General features: G+C 41.5%; 1 protein-coding gene across 9 annotated transcripts in view; it reads right to left on the bottom strand.

The window, feature by feature from the left end:
- The window catches only part of LOC144498872 (uncharacterized), a 60,793-nt gene extending 47,230 nt beyond the window's left edge, over positions 1 to 13,563 (bottom strand). For all 9 annotated transcript variants that reach the window (XM_078220678.1, XM_078220685.1, XM_078220683.1 and 6 more), the window contains exons 1-2: positions 13,154 to 13,563; positions 4,810 to 4,905 (exon numbers count right to left, since the gene is read on the bottom strand). The gene's annotated coding sequence lies outside the window, so the exon portion shown is untranslated. The remainder of the gene's footprint in view (positions 1 to 4,809; positions 4,906 to 13,153) is intronic.
- Between the last annotated feature and the right edge of the window lie 1,210 nt (positions 13,564 to 14,773).

Genomic DNA, 14,773 nt, shown 5'->3' with positions numbered 1-14,773 from the left:
CTGCCATGTGGTAGTGGTATAATTCATGAACAAATAGCAACTCAAGACCTCAGTCTTCTAGTAAGATATCATAAATACAGCTCCAAGACAGAAAGTTCCAATGGTTTCTGACTTCCATGCAAAATAATTATGGCCTGAGTACAATACAACATCAAATGTCTGACAACCAATTTTTATTTAAGACATTTTTATTCAGATATGCCTGACACACTTGTCATTAATGCAATTTTTGTGTTATACTTGCATTGAAGAAAGCATCTGAAAATAAATCACGGAAGCTTTACAGTGCAAAAGAAAGCCATTCGGCCCACCGACTCTGCACTGGCTCCCTGAAAAAGCATTCCACTGAGTCCTTCTCCCCCGCCTTATCCCCACAACCGCGCACACTCTCTTTTCAGATAGCAGTCCAATTTCCTTTTCAATACCTCAAATCGAACCTACCTTCACCTCCATCTCAGGAAGTTTGTCCCAGACTCTAACCGCCTTCTGGGTGAAATAAGTTTTTCTTATATCACTTCTACTCCTTTTGTCCAAGGTTTTGAATCTGTGCCTTCTAGTTACTGATATACTCTTGAAAGTTCACTATTTATCTTGTCCATGCCTCTCAAGTCTCCTCTCAGCCTTTCCTCCAAGGAAAACAGACCCAACCTCTCCAATCTATCCTCATAACTACACTTCTTTATCCCAGAATCATTCTTACAAATCTTCTCTGTACTCTCTCCAATGTCTTCACATCCTTCCTCAAGTATGGCACCCAGAACTCCATGCAGTACTCCAATGAGGCCTAACTATTGTCTTATACAAGCTCAACGAGACCTCCCTACTTGCACTCAATGCTCCTATTAATAAAAACTAAGATACCATATGCTTTATTTACTGCTCTCTCAACATGCCCTGCCACCTTCAATGACTTATGTACATCTACACAGAGGTCCCTTTGCTCCTGCGCCTCCTTTAGAGTTCCTCCCTTTATTTTGTACTGTCTCTCTATGTTCTTCCTGCCAAATTGAATCACCTCATACTTCTTTTCATTGAACTTCATCTGTCACTTGTCTGCTCAACCCACCTTTGAAACATAGAAACTAGAAGCAGGAGTAGGCCATTCCGCCCTGAAAGCCTGCTCCACCATTCATCATGGCTGATCATTGAATTCAATATCCTGATCCCCTCTACCCCCCATATCCCTTGATCCCTTTAGCTATATCTAATTCCTTCTTGAAATCACACAACATTTTGGCCTCAACTACTTTCTGTGATAGTGAATTTCACACATTCATTACACTCTGGGTGAAGAAATTTTTCTTCACCTCAGTTCTAAAAGGTTTACCCCTTATCCTCAAACTATGACCCCCCTTGTTCTGGACTCCCCTACCATTGGGAACATTCTTTCTGAATCTACCCTGTCTAACCCTGTTAGAATTTGATAAGTTTCTAAGAGATCCCCAACATGTTTATGTCCTTTTGAAGTTCAAAACTATCCTCATCACAGTTGACAATGCTTCCAATCTTTGTATCATCCATAAATTTTGAAATCATATTACAAGTATCGGTTTTACATGTGTCCAGAGTGCTGAATCAGAAGTCAACTGTAATGTTCCTTCCAAGGGGTGGTTGACTGGTCATAGAATGCTCCATCTTTCCAGAACGAGATTACCACAACAAGAGAAGGCACACAGAGTGAGTTAGTCTGGAGGGACAAGTTCCAAGGTTCCAACTGTTAGCAGGTTTGATGAGGGTCAATGTTCTTTCTGCTGCCACCAGCTTGATGATTAGACAACACAGGCTGTTGCCTGGAGTTCTGTTCACGTTGGAGGTCAAAAGTAACTGCAAGAATTTAGTTCCACTGGATGATATGGCAGTGAAGCTTGGGGGAGGTCATTTGACATACCTCTTCAATGTTAGACACAGGGTGTATAATCCCAAGGATGGAATTTATGTGATTAACTGGAGTCAGGATTCCTTTGTTCTAGGGGACACTGCTTTCAGGTTGGTAAACAGCCTCTCTCATTGTGTTACAACTGCTAATGCTTCGTCCATTAGCACCATTATGGGAAAGTAAGACCAGTGAAGCCTTTCTTTTGATCGAGTCTCTGGAATTCTCTTCCTGAAAAGGCAGTGGAAGCAGAGTCTTTGAATATTTTTAAGGCAGAACTTGATAGATTCTTGATTAACAAGGGGTGAAAGGTTATCAGGGGTAGGTGAGAATGTGGGTTGAAGTTAGAATCAGATCAGTCATGAGCTTATTGAATGACAGAGCAGGCTCAAGGGGCCGATTGGTCTATGCCCGCTCCTAATTCATATGTACATAATCCTCCATTAGTGAGCAAATACCCAAGAGATCTATTTGTGTCTTTGCATGAATAACAATGGAATGGTCAAGGCCAAAAGACTCATGCTTAAAACCAAAGGCTACTTTTACCAAACATACAGATACACAGACCCAAATAGAATTCAGCTGTTTGGAATTAAATCAGGAAATCTTCGTATTTTCTGAGAGGTTGGCCCTGAAACACACATAATTTTGTGTGATTGAAAATGACTTGGTGTTTATCTTTCCCATTTTCCAGTATTTACATTTGTTTTTCATTTAGCTTGTGCAGAATTCATGTGACCAGGTTAGACATCTTTGGTTCTTCCAATTTTCCTCTTCTTTCGAAAGAGATGGTTTAAGCTTAGGACAATGCATCAGATGGAAAGGACCTTGTGGCAACTTAAGATTTGTATGTGTGAGCTGCTGATCATGGGAAAGCGGATCAGAGTTTGTCCTCACCCGTTGCACATGTTCCATTACAGAAGATAGTGATTTAGAAGTATGAACTCAGGTTAATATTTTAATGTATTTAGTCAGCTAATTCAACTAATTATGACACTTTTATTGCTGTTACAACTGAAATTTGCCAAGACATCTTCCGAATAGCACATTACAGCCTTCTGGACTCAACATTAGTTTCAACAACCAAAAATTGTGAACTTTCTCCTCCATCTTGACCCCCTTTTTTCTGTTTGTCCCAATATAAGCCCCATCCCTCTCTGGGCCATCTGTCACTTGTTCTTTAGTTTTGCTTTCACTGAGCACCGACCTTTGTTCTCCTATTAACACATTCTGCTATCTTACCTATATGCCACTATCAGCACCTTCTTTAGTCTTCAATGCTACCACTAATACTCCCTTTGTCTTGTGTCCATGACATCGTTGCCAATCCCTCCTTCACTTCCATCTATCCCTTACCTTTTATTCTGCTCCACCTTCTCCATCCATATAATCCATCACATTTCTACTCCAGCTCTGAAGAAAAGTCATAAGGACTCAAAAAGTTAACTCTGTTTCTCTCACAACAGATGCTACCAGACCTGTTTATCCAGCATTTTCTGTTTTTATTTCAGATTTGGGAGGTGCCCAATTATGTACCACACAGTGAGGTATATTTATTCAATGATTCACTGGAAGTTAAATATCTTGCTGTCTGGACTTCATAACTCACACACACAAGCTATGTAAAGAAATAATTTCCAATCACGTCAGAATAATCCTTAGGTTACACTATGCTTTAGGTTATTAAACAGTCTAAAGGTTAATTGACTATAATATATGAGCAAATGCTACAGAAAATTAATGGACAATGTAATCTGTTAACCCTGATAGAAGGTACTCAGTGAAATGCTACTCGTAAATGGAATTAAATGACCAGAGAGAACACCAAGCAATAATTTTAAATTGTGCGAATTTGGATAAATCAATTTAGTCACATTTAAATAATACCGACGTCTTGAATTTCAAATGCTACATCCAAGTGAGCGTTTGTATTTTGGATGTAGGTAAAAATGGATAGTTAGATGTGCATTTTTACGTTCCTTTTGATTCCATAATTGTAACTGTAATAAGGTTCCAGAACCTAACAGAGGAGCTGTAGTTAACAGCTCCAATTGTTCAACCACCAGGGCTGCAGGCAATTTTCAATCAAACAATTATTCTGTTCCAAAGGGTAGTGCTCACACACACACAGAAGCTATGTAAAGAAAGAATTTCCATTTGCTTCAAAATAATCCTTAGCTTACACTAAGTTTTAGGTTATTAAACAGTCTAATGGTTAATTGACTGTAATATATGAGTAAATGCTACAGAAAATTAATGGACAATATAATCTGTTATCCCTGATTGGACATTGGACATCTGAGCATCCTCCAAAATGGGAAGGGTTAAGAAAAAGAGGTCGGGGTCATCACCCAAGCATCTTCCACGGCTATCATTAAAGCCAACTAGAAAATTATATGGTCAGTTTGGACTGTACTATCTCTCAGTGGACTACTCCACACCTATCCCTGACACATCAGCAGTTCTTTCTTCCAAGATACAACTATATCTTCCAATGCAGCTGACATCTATACATAAAATATCAGAAATTCCTTCAGGGTAAAATTTTGAGCTCATGTGAGAATTTTTACTCATTATTTACACATTCTTAGGATACAAACTTATCACAGAAAATGCATTCTTGCGCAAATAATAACTTGCCTTACTAGTGCGTACACCAAGTGCAACTGTGCTACTGAACAGTAGATAAAAATCAAGCCTGCAGTTAGCTGTGCACACAGAAAATATCTGCCATGCAGAAAGCAGATCTTCTGCTCCAGAAAGCTCACAATGACATTACTAGAGTCACAGATTCTAGTTTTATGAAGAAACATTAACTCTTTCACTTGCAAGTACCTATAGTTAGTTTTGAAAATCTTGGCCTCTGGTTTTCAGAGATATTCATCCCAGATTTTCCATCTGTTAAAATTGATTTTTGGGAGTAAAATGAGCCTTACCGAAAAGAAAATGGGGTGGAGATCCAGCACAAATGGGATATCTGCCAATTTTGCATATTTTCATTGGGGGAATGTATGCATGCAAATAGCTCCAATCTGCAAAAGACAGAAAATTGATTTGAATATTTGAATACAGCTCTAATAACATCATTTAGATATATGTATACAACTACCTCTGAACTATCTACTCCCTCACATAGTATTAGTGTTCTGGCTGTTAGGGCCTGAGTTGTACCTGCAATTTAAGAAGCCAGTATGTGTGCTTACCCTGTTTTTCAGCCAATTTTACCCAAGCTCAAGCATCATTGGATCAAGCCCAAGATGCAGCGCAATGCCTTATCTTGTTAGCTTGGATCTTATTAGCTTGGATCTTATTTGTTTCTTTTGTGGGGACCTTGAATTGGATTCAATTCGTTTTTGGAGCAAGCAAGGAATGGATTTCAGTTTGCCCGGTCCATTCTGAGCACTGGCTTTGTAACTTTAAGGGTGGAGTAAAAAAAAACCTCTCAAGCTTTAATTACTTTTCTCCCCAACAACGTTGCTCACTGTACAGAAACAATTATCACCATCAATGACAGTCCACTCCAATATTTGACCCAGATCAACAAACCCTTACTAATCAAGGTTATGGTCCCTGATAACTTTGTGATACTCCAAAATGTCAGTTCAATACTGAGCTGTAAACACCCACCAGAGTTTTCACCAACAGGTATGCTTTTTGAATGTTAAGCCATTACAAACCTGAAGGGGCTCTCTCAAAACGTTGACCCTGTTCTCTCTCCACAGATGCAGCCAGACCTGCCCAGATTTTCCAGCATTTTCTGTTTTTACTTCAGATGCCAGGCTGGATCTGTTCTGTCCTATAAAGCTGCATGTAAGGGTGGCTGCATTATCCTGTATTCTGCACAACTTCATCCTACAAGGAGGATGATGAAGGCCATCAGGCACTGGCATTGTCACCTAGAAGGAAGAAGGACCCCATGGCATGGGGACAGGAGAAGCCTGAAGATGCTGCACAGGACAATAAAATGTGGGTTCTGGTAGCTATTTGACAAACTTTCACAAAGTTTGTGGGGCTTGGAGGGCCTGTTCCTATGCTGTAATTTTATTTTCTTTGTTCAAAGGTCTTCTTTTGCATATAAAGGCTGCCACTGTACTAACAATCCTGTATGCACCATACCCACTGCCAATGGTACCTTAAATCTCACAGGTAACGCCCAAATGTTTCATGATGATGAAACAGACTCAAATCTTTGAAGCAACACTTCACACAAATAATTCAATGTAATCAGATGTTAATCTGATGTGCCATATGCTTGAGCACCTAATGTTTGTTTCCATTGTGCTTCCTTTTTGTTGGCACTTAATGATTATGTTCTTAAACCTAGGCTTGGATTTTCGCTCCCAAGGCAGGTAGCACGAATTGGGAAACTTCCCAACACCTGGCTCAGGAGGAACGTCTCCAAATGGGGCCTTCATTCCACAGAGGGGCGGGTGCTGGATGGTGTTGGGCCCACTGCGTGGGTTTCGTCTGGATGCTCCCGCTTCCTCCCACAGTTCAAAGATGTGCAGGTTAGATTGATTGGCCATGCTAAATTGACCCTTAGTGTCAGGAGGACTAGCTAGGGTAAATAAGTGTGGATACGGGAATAGGGCCTGGGTGGGATTGTGATTGGTGCAGACCCGATGGGCCAAATGGCCTCCTTCTACACTGTAGGGTTTCTATGATTCTATGACTGAGCTGTCCTTGCAAACTACCATCCAATTTCCAACCTCTCTTTGGGTACAATTGGATAGCTCTTTCAGGGAGCTATGGGAAAGCAGTGGCCTAGTGGTATTATCGCTCGACTATTAATCCAGGAAACTCAGCTACTGTTCTGGGGACCCGGGTTCGAATCCCATCACAGCAGATGGTGGAATTTGAATTAAAAATCTACTGATCACCATGAAACCATAGTCGATTGTTGTAAAAACCCATCTGGTTCACTAATATCCTTTAGGAAAGGAAATCTGCTGTCCTTACCTGGTCTGGCCGACATGTGACTCTAAAGCCACAGCAATGTGGTTGACTCTGTACTGCCCTTGGGCAATTAGCGATGGGCAATAAATGCTGGCCAGCCAGTGATGCCCATGTCCACAAATGAATTTTTAAAAAGCTGGCACAGGCACAAGGGGCCAAATGGCCTCCACCTATGCTATATGATTCTATGAACACATGCAAGCAGACATCAGTGTTCTAAATTCTGCAGATGACAGTCAATAATTTGTAAAACTGTACACATTGCTTTTTTATAACAACAGTTGTCAGATTTCAAAATAGCTGCAAAATTAAAGTTGATGAAGCTCAACACCAAAGAGGTGAGTATATCTGGACTTGTGTTGGAAGACCTCTTCACGTTTGGAAACAAAACGATTCTAAATGATTCACAGATGTAGAAAATAAAAGACAGAAATATATTGAGGGCAATTACGTATCACAAATGTTACTATGAGTTATCAATTCATCTTTTGTTTAGGTTGTTCCAGGTCTTAGGATGATGCAACCCATAAGTCCCTTAAGCTTTGTAAGAACATTGAAAAAAGAACAAAGAAGTCTGGCATAAATTATGTCAACATATGAAAAGAATTTGACAAGATATAGCAGGGGGTAATTTTGTTAAATGCAAACAATAATTTTTTAAAAGCCTTGGAAAGATTATTGGTGTTAGTTAAAACAGAGTTAATGACGGCGGTGCTGCACGATTGACTTGAATAAAAACAGAAAATGTTGTTTTGCTTCCAATAGGTGGGGTATTCGGTGCTGGGAAAGCTAAATGCTAAACGAGGTCAGTACAGTTTCATCAGCAGAAAGCTCTTGGGAGCCAAAAGAATTATCTCTTAGAAACTTGTCCAGATAGTGCAAAAGAGGAGGTGATGTGCCTACTCTGAGATTACAGAAACACCTTAAATGTCTACTTCACATTAAACAGTTGAACCTTGTACACAGGCACCTCAAAGTTTAAAGGTCTGCATTTATTGCACAGCATTACATCTGCATTCCTTGATGTCAAGATAAGTGTCCACAGGTTAAGTGAATAAAGTAAGAACAGATTACAAAGATTTTATTGCTATTGCGAAATAGAGGTATGCTTGATTGTATGGTTCAAACTGTATTTCCTCGTGCTTTTTAAAAATTCATGGGATGTGGGCGCAGCTTGCAAGGCTGCATTCATCATCCTTAATTCTAAAATTGTCCTTGAAAAGGTAGCACTGCAGACCATCTGGTAAAAGGTGTACCCACAGTGCTGGTATGCTTGGGGTTCCAAACTTTTTACCCAGCCATGATGAAAGTACAGTGATATTTTTGCAAGCTAGGGTGCTGGGGCTTGAGATGGAAGATGTGGGTGGTGGTGGTCCCTTTTATCTGCTGCCTTTGTTCTTCCCAGCAATGGAAGTCAAGGGTTTGACAAGTGCTGCTGAAGAAATCTTAGTGAGTTGCTGCTGTGCCTCTTGTGGATGGTACACATAGCAGCCATGATGTGCTGGAGGAAGTTATTATTTAAGGTGATGGATGGGGTGCCAATCACAAGGGCTGTTTGCCCTGCATGGTGTCAAGCATCTTGAATGTTGTTGGAGCTGCACTCATCCAGGCAGCATTCCACCACAGTCCTGACTTGTGCTTTGTAGAAGAGGGAGAAATCTTTGGGGAGTCCAGAAGCGAGTACTCGTCTTGGAATACACAATCTCTAACCCGTTCTTTTAGCCACAGTATTTATCAGGTGACCCAGCTAAGTTTCTGATTCATGGCGTCCCCTCAGGATGTTGATGGTGGGGAATTCAGCATTGTAATACCACTGAATGTCAGGGGGAGGGGGCTACACTCTTTCTTATTGGAGATGGTCCTGTTTGACACTTGGTGTGGCACAAATATTATTTGGCACTTCTCAGCCCAACTAAATGTTATCCAGATCTTGCTGCGGAATTACACTGTGGAATTACACTGAAACTGAACATTGTGCAATTATCAACGAACATCCCCACATCTGACATTATGATAGAGGGAAAGTCGTTGATCAAGCAGATGAAGATGGTTGATTATAGGACACTTCCCTGAGGAACTCCAGTAGTGAAGCCCTGAGCTGAGATGATATTTCTCAAACAACCAAAACCATCTTTCCTTGTACTAGGTATGACCCAACCAGTGGGGAGTTTTCCCCAGTTTCTGTTGATTTTAATTTTGTTAGGGTTTTTTGATGCTATACCTGGTCAAATGTTGCCTTGATGTCAAGGGCAGTCACTCTCACCTTATCTCTGGAATTCAGTTCTTTTGCCCATGCTTTGATCAAGTCTGTAATTCAGTCTGGAGCCAAGAGTTCCTAGAGGACCCCATTATTGCATATCAGTGAGCAGTTTATTAGTTAAGTAACTACTGCTTGATAGCATTGTTGATAATACCTCCATCATTTTACTAATGATTCTGAATATATGAACAGGATGGGCAATTAGCTGAACTGGACTTGCCCTGCTTTCAGTGGACAGGACATACATAAGCAATATTCCTCATTGTTGGGTAGATGCCTGTATTGGAGCTCTTCTGGAACAACTGGAGTGGTGGCAGACACTTATTAAAATTAATTTACATGGGTAGAAGTTCCCTAGTTTAGATGAATTGTGCTTTCTTCACAGTAGTAACATGTTGCTTTAATATTAGAAAAGTAACTGAAGCCTTGCTGAATGTAAGAGGTAACTATGATAATTAAATATGATTTTGATATACTTGAATAAATGCTTGTGTTAGAGAAAAGTTCGACCTTTGACTGAGTACTGAAAAACCACGTTTTTCTGCATTACAAATAATGGCAGAGATAAGGAAGGTCAGCAGAAACAAGTGCGAGTTCAAAGTTGCTAATTCTATTTCAATCATGTTAGCTTGTTGAGTCGTTAAATGGTCATAGAGGAACAAAGATATAACCCAAATTTAAACATATTAGTATGACAAGGCACCAGTATCCTGAAAAGGATAAAAGTAATACACTTCGAGACATCAGTGCACACCAACAAAGAAAGAATCAAAGATCGTCAGGCAATAGAACACTTGAAAACACGGTGCCACTGCTATCCAGGGGGCAAGGACTGGAGTTGTAGATAACTGGCTACCTAATGTTAAGTGCTACATAGTTTAACTTGTGCTGCTTAATAAATCTATTGTCACTCATAATCATGGTATATACCTGTGTGGTCCTGAATCAGTCATGACTCAATCTCAAATTGAAAATCTGACAGTTTTTCCATCTAATCGCTTAACACAGGCCCAGTTTAGCAGATATTTCATTCAGGATTTGGTCAGTAGTAATGCTACCAATCCAACCTTGATGATAGATGCTAAGATTCTCCACCTGGAATACATTACACGCGGGCTACCCTCAACGCTTCTTAGAAGTTCAGTTCATCATGACGGAGAGCAGTGGTGGTAAAGCAGCAGGAGGCTGGCTTCCTTGCCTCCCTCTGACATGCAATGAGACTTCAACATTGAGGACTCCCATTGCACTCACTCCTGATTGTATATCACTATGCCGTGATGAACATCGATCACATTAATACTCAAAAGATACATGTTCATCAACTCCTGTGGAAATAGATAACACAAATTGTGCAAGGGAGTAAATTTGCATCAATGCCAATCTCCACACCAATTATTGAGCACTAATGTGCATTAAACAGCAAATTATGGAAGTCACACCTTATAATTTGAGCATCAGAAATGTTATTAACCTGGCTGTCAGGACACAACTGCAGGAATTTCTGCAGAAGCAACATTAATTCACAAAGGAAAGTAGAATCCAATATGACAGGTTTAACCAAATACACAAATACTCTTTTTTCAAACAGTGGTTTGTGAAGTTACTGAACCTTTAAAAGCAGAACATGTTTATTAACATCAAGAAATCAACACTGTTCCACTAAAAACCAGGCTTTTTTGTAAAAGTACTGCCCATTCTGGTAGTGAGTCATCTAGATCATGAAAGACCCAAGTACAAACTCATTGCTTATAAGAGTATTTCAATTGGCCTCAGTTACAAGTTAAGGAGAGAAAAAAAAAGAAACAAAGTGTCCCACTACTGTTATCCAGTCATCAGTGCTGGAAAGAACACTTGTATGGAAATCAGGTTATGATCCCCTCCATTGTTCAAAAGGGTAACACTACCACTCACTTTAGAGTTCACATGTGAATCATATATTTTTGGATAATGTATTGGCAGGAGACCACCATGATGAAGCCATGCTGCAACATAATCAGCTGCCTCTAGAATAAAGGGACAATATTGAAAAAGGGTGGCATGGTGGCACAGTGGTCAGCACTGCTGCTTCATAGCACCAGGAACCCAGGTTCAATTCCGGCCTTGGGTGACCAGGAGGAGTTTGCATGTTCTCCCCATGTCTGCGTGGGTTACCTTTGGGTGCTCCTGTTTCCTTCTACCAAAGATGTGCAGGGTAGGTGGATTGGCCATGCTAAATTGTCCCTCAGTGTCCAAAATCTGGAACATTGCTGCAGGAGGTTCTAGGTCCAAACATCTTCAACTGCTTCATCAATCTTCATCCCTCCATCCTATGGTCAGAAGTGGGGTGTTTGCTTATTACATGTATTCAGTCTGATCTGTAATTCCTCAGAAAATTAATTAGTCTGTGCCCTCATGCAGCAAGAACATTCATGTTTTCACTAATTAAGTAGCATTTACGCCACACATGCCAGGCAATGACCACCTCCAACAAGAAAGAACCTAACTATCTCCCCTTGACATTCAATGGCATTACCATTGCTGAATTCCCCACCAACAACCTTGCAGTTACAATTAACCAGAAACTTAATTATAGGCAAACCGCATAAATACTGTGACTACAATAGCAGAGACTGGGTATTCTGCACAAAATAACTCACTTCCTGACTCCTGAAAGCCTCCATCATTAAGAAGGCACAAGTCAGGATTGTGATGGAATACTCTCCACTTGCCTGGATGAATGCAGCTCCAATAATACTCAAGAAGCCCAACATCATCCAGATCAAAGCAGCCTGCTTGATTGGCACTCCACCCACCATCTTAAACATTTTCTCCCTTCATCACTGGAGCATAGTGGCAGCAGTGTGTACCATCTACAAAATGCACCACAGCAACTCACTAAGGCTCTTTCATCAGCACTTTCCAAATGACCTCTGCCTTTTAGAAGGACAAAGGCAGCAGGGAACATCACCATCTGCAAGCTCACCAAATCAGTACCATCCTGAGTTAGAAATATATTACCTTTCCTTCAGTCATTGGGTCAAAATCCTGGAACACCCTCCCTAACAACACTATGGACAGACCCACACTGCAGGACTGGAACAGTTTAAGAAGGTGACTCACCACTTCCTTCTTAAAGGCAATTAGAGAAGGGCAACAAATGTCGCCTTTGGCAGCAATGCCTACAACCCATGAATGAACAAAAAACTCATGAGACAGCATGAGATGGCGGCACGGTAGCACAGTGGTTAGCACTGCTGCTTCACAGCTCCAGGGTCCTGGGTTCGATTCCCGGCTCGGGTCACTGTCTGTGTGGAGTTTGCACATTCTCCTCGTGTCTGCGTGGGTTTCCTCCGGGTGCTCCGGTTTCCTCCCACAGTCCAAAGATGTGCGGGTTAAGTTGATTGGCCAGGTTAAAAATTGCCCCTTAGAGTCCTGGGATGTGTAGGTTAGAGGGATTAGCGGGTAAATATGTGGGGTGGGATTGTGGTCGGTGCAGACTCGATGGGCCGAATGGCCTCCTTCTGCACTGTAGGGTTTCTATGATTTCTATGATTTCTATGCAATAGAACCCAATAGCATGTTACAACAAGGAGGCAAGTAGCCAATTACTCAGAAGCAGTACTTTAACCATGCATCAGCAACAAGTATGGATAAAATGGCATATTCATGGTATAATAAGAGGAAGAGCAAGTATGGGTTACCTGAAATATTCAACTGATCAACATTTGCTCATGAGTGTGTTGGTCAAATCACTCAGTGAATACATGTCCTTGAACTTCGACATCTCATAACCCCCAAACAAGGATTTATACAGAACATATTAGTATATTTACTTTGGAAATAGGGAGGGGGGGAGGCATATACTACGAAACTGCAAATTGTAGAAAATAAAAACATTCATGAACTGCCATCATGTCATACATACAGAATTGATTACTAAACCAGATTGCCTTTGAAAGATTAAAGTACATCATTGACAACTAAGGGAAGCATTTATGTGATCAGCCTAGATTCTGTAAATTAAGTTCTTGAACTAGGCCAGGCAAAACTTTCAGGTCTTAACTTTTTTTTTGACTGTAACTTACCATTTCTGCTGTGAATCGAAGTCTCCAACTTGAGCGAAGTCACACTGCAGTCAGTCAGTCAGCAAGCAGCAGCAAGGCTATCTCTGCCCCTTCAGGTACAGGGGGTACAAGAAGGAGCCGCAGTTTACATCGGGTGAATGTGGACCCAGCCTCTGAAGGAAGCTTTGCTTTCTGCACTCTGGCTTCGGAAAGCTTGCAACGTCATCGCATGCCTGCACTCGGATTGTCAAAGTGAAGAGAGAGAGAAAAAAATCGCCAGCAGTCCCGCAAGCGCCAGCGGAACTGAGGTAACCAAACTGAACAAAGCAGTCAAAACAATGCGAGGCTTGGTGCGATTTAAGGGATATGGAGAAATGTGTGCGCGGGAGCCTTGGGCTCTTCCCTGTCCCGTTCTGATTCCCAAACGATTGTATTTTCAACGCACGACAATTACGTCTAGGAATAATAATTGCAGCACGTTTGAACCGGACGCACACGTCTGCCTCTTTCCCAGGGATAGATTCCTGTTCCCGGCCTGCCCTTTAAGCAGGGCCGCGCGAATGCTGCCAGCAAGATTCAAGGCAGGGGCTATTGGAGAGAATGATCTGGAATAGTCTAGTTCTGCAAGTGTAGCCACTGAAACCTTCATTATAGGTGTGTTATAAACCTATAATATCTAAACACCGAGAATAGACATTACATTCATAGAACATAGAACATAGAACATAGAACATTACAGCGCAGAACAGGCCCTTCGGCCCACGATGTTGCACCGACCAGTTAAAACAAAACTGTGACCCTCCAACCTAAACCAATTTCTTTTCGTCCATGAACCTATCTACGGATCTCTTAAACGCCCCCAAACTAGGCGCATTTACTACTGATGCTGGCAGGGCATTCCAATCCCTCACCACCCTCTGGGTAAAGAACCTACCCCTGACATCGGTTCTATAACTACCCCCCCTCAATTTAAAGCCATGCCCCCTCGTGCTGGATTTCTCCATCAGAGGAAAAAGGCTATCACTATCCACCCTATCTAAACCTCTAATCATCTTATATGTTTCAATAAGATCCCCTCTTAGCCGCCGCCTTTCCAGCGAAAACAATCCCAAATCCCTCAGCCTCTCCTCATAGGATCTCCCCTCCATACCAGGCAACATCCTGGTAAACCTCCTCTGCACCCTCTCCAAAGCCTCCACATCCTTCCTGTAATGTGGGGACCAGAACTGCACACAGTACTCCAAGTGCGGCCGCACCAGAGTTGTGTACAGTTGCAACATAACGCTACGACTCCTAAATTCAATCCCCCTACCAATAAACGCCAAGACACCATATGCCTTCTTAATAACCTTATCTACTTGATTCCCAACTTTCAGGGATCTATGCACACATACACCTAGATCCCTCTGCTCCTCCACACTATTCAAAGTCCTCCCGTTAGCCCTATACTCAACACATCTGTTATTCCTACCAAAGTGAATTACCTCACACTTCTCCGCATTAAACTCCATCCGCCACCTCTCGGCCCAACTTTGCAACCTGTCTAAGTCTTCCTGCAAACTACGACACCCTTCCTCACTGTCTACCACACCACCGACTTTGGTGTCATCAGCAAATTTGCTAATCCACCCAACTATACCC

This window comes from Mustelus asterias, chromosome 9 (assembly GCF_964213995.1).
Source record: "Mustelus asterias chromosome 9, sMusAst1.hap1.1, whole genome shotgun sequence".
Lineage (NCBI taxonomy): Eukaryota > Metazoa > Chordata > Chondrichthyes > Carcharhiniformes > Triakidae > Mustelus > Mustelus asterias.
This window is presented reverse-complemented; position numbering and strand designations above follow the sequence as displayed.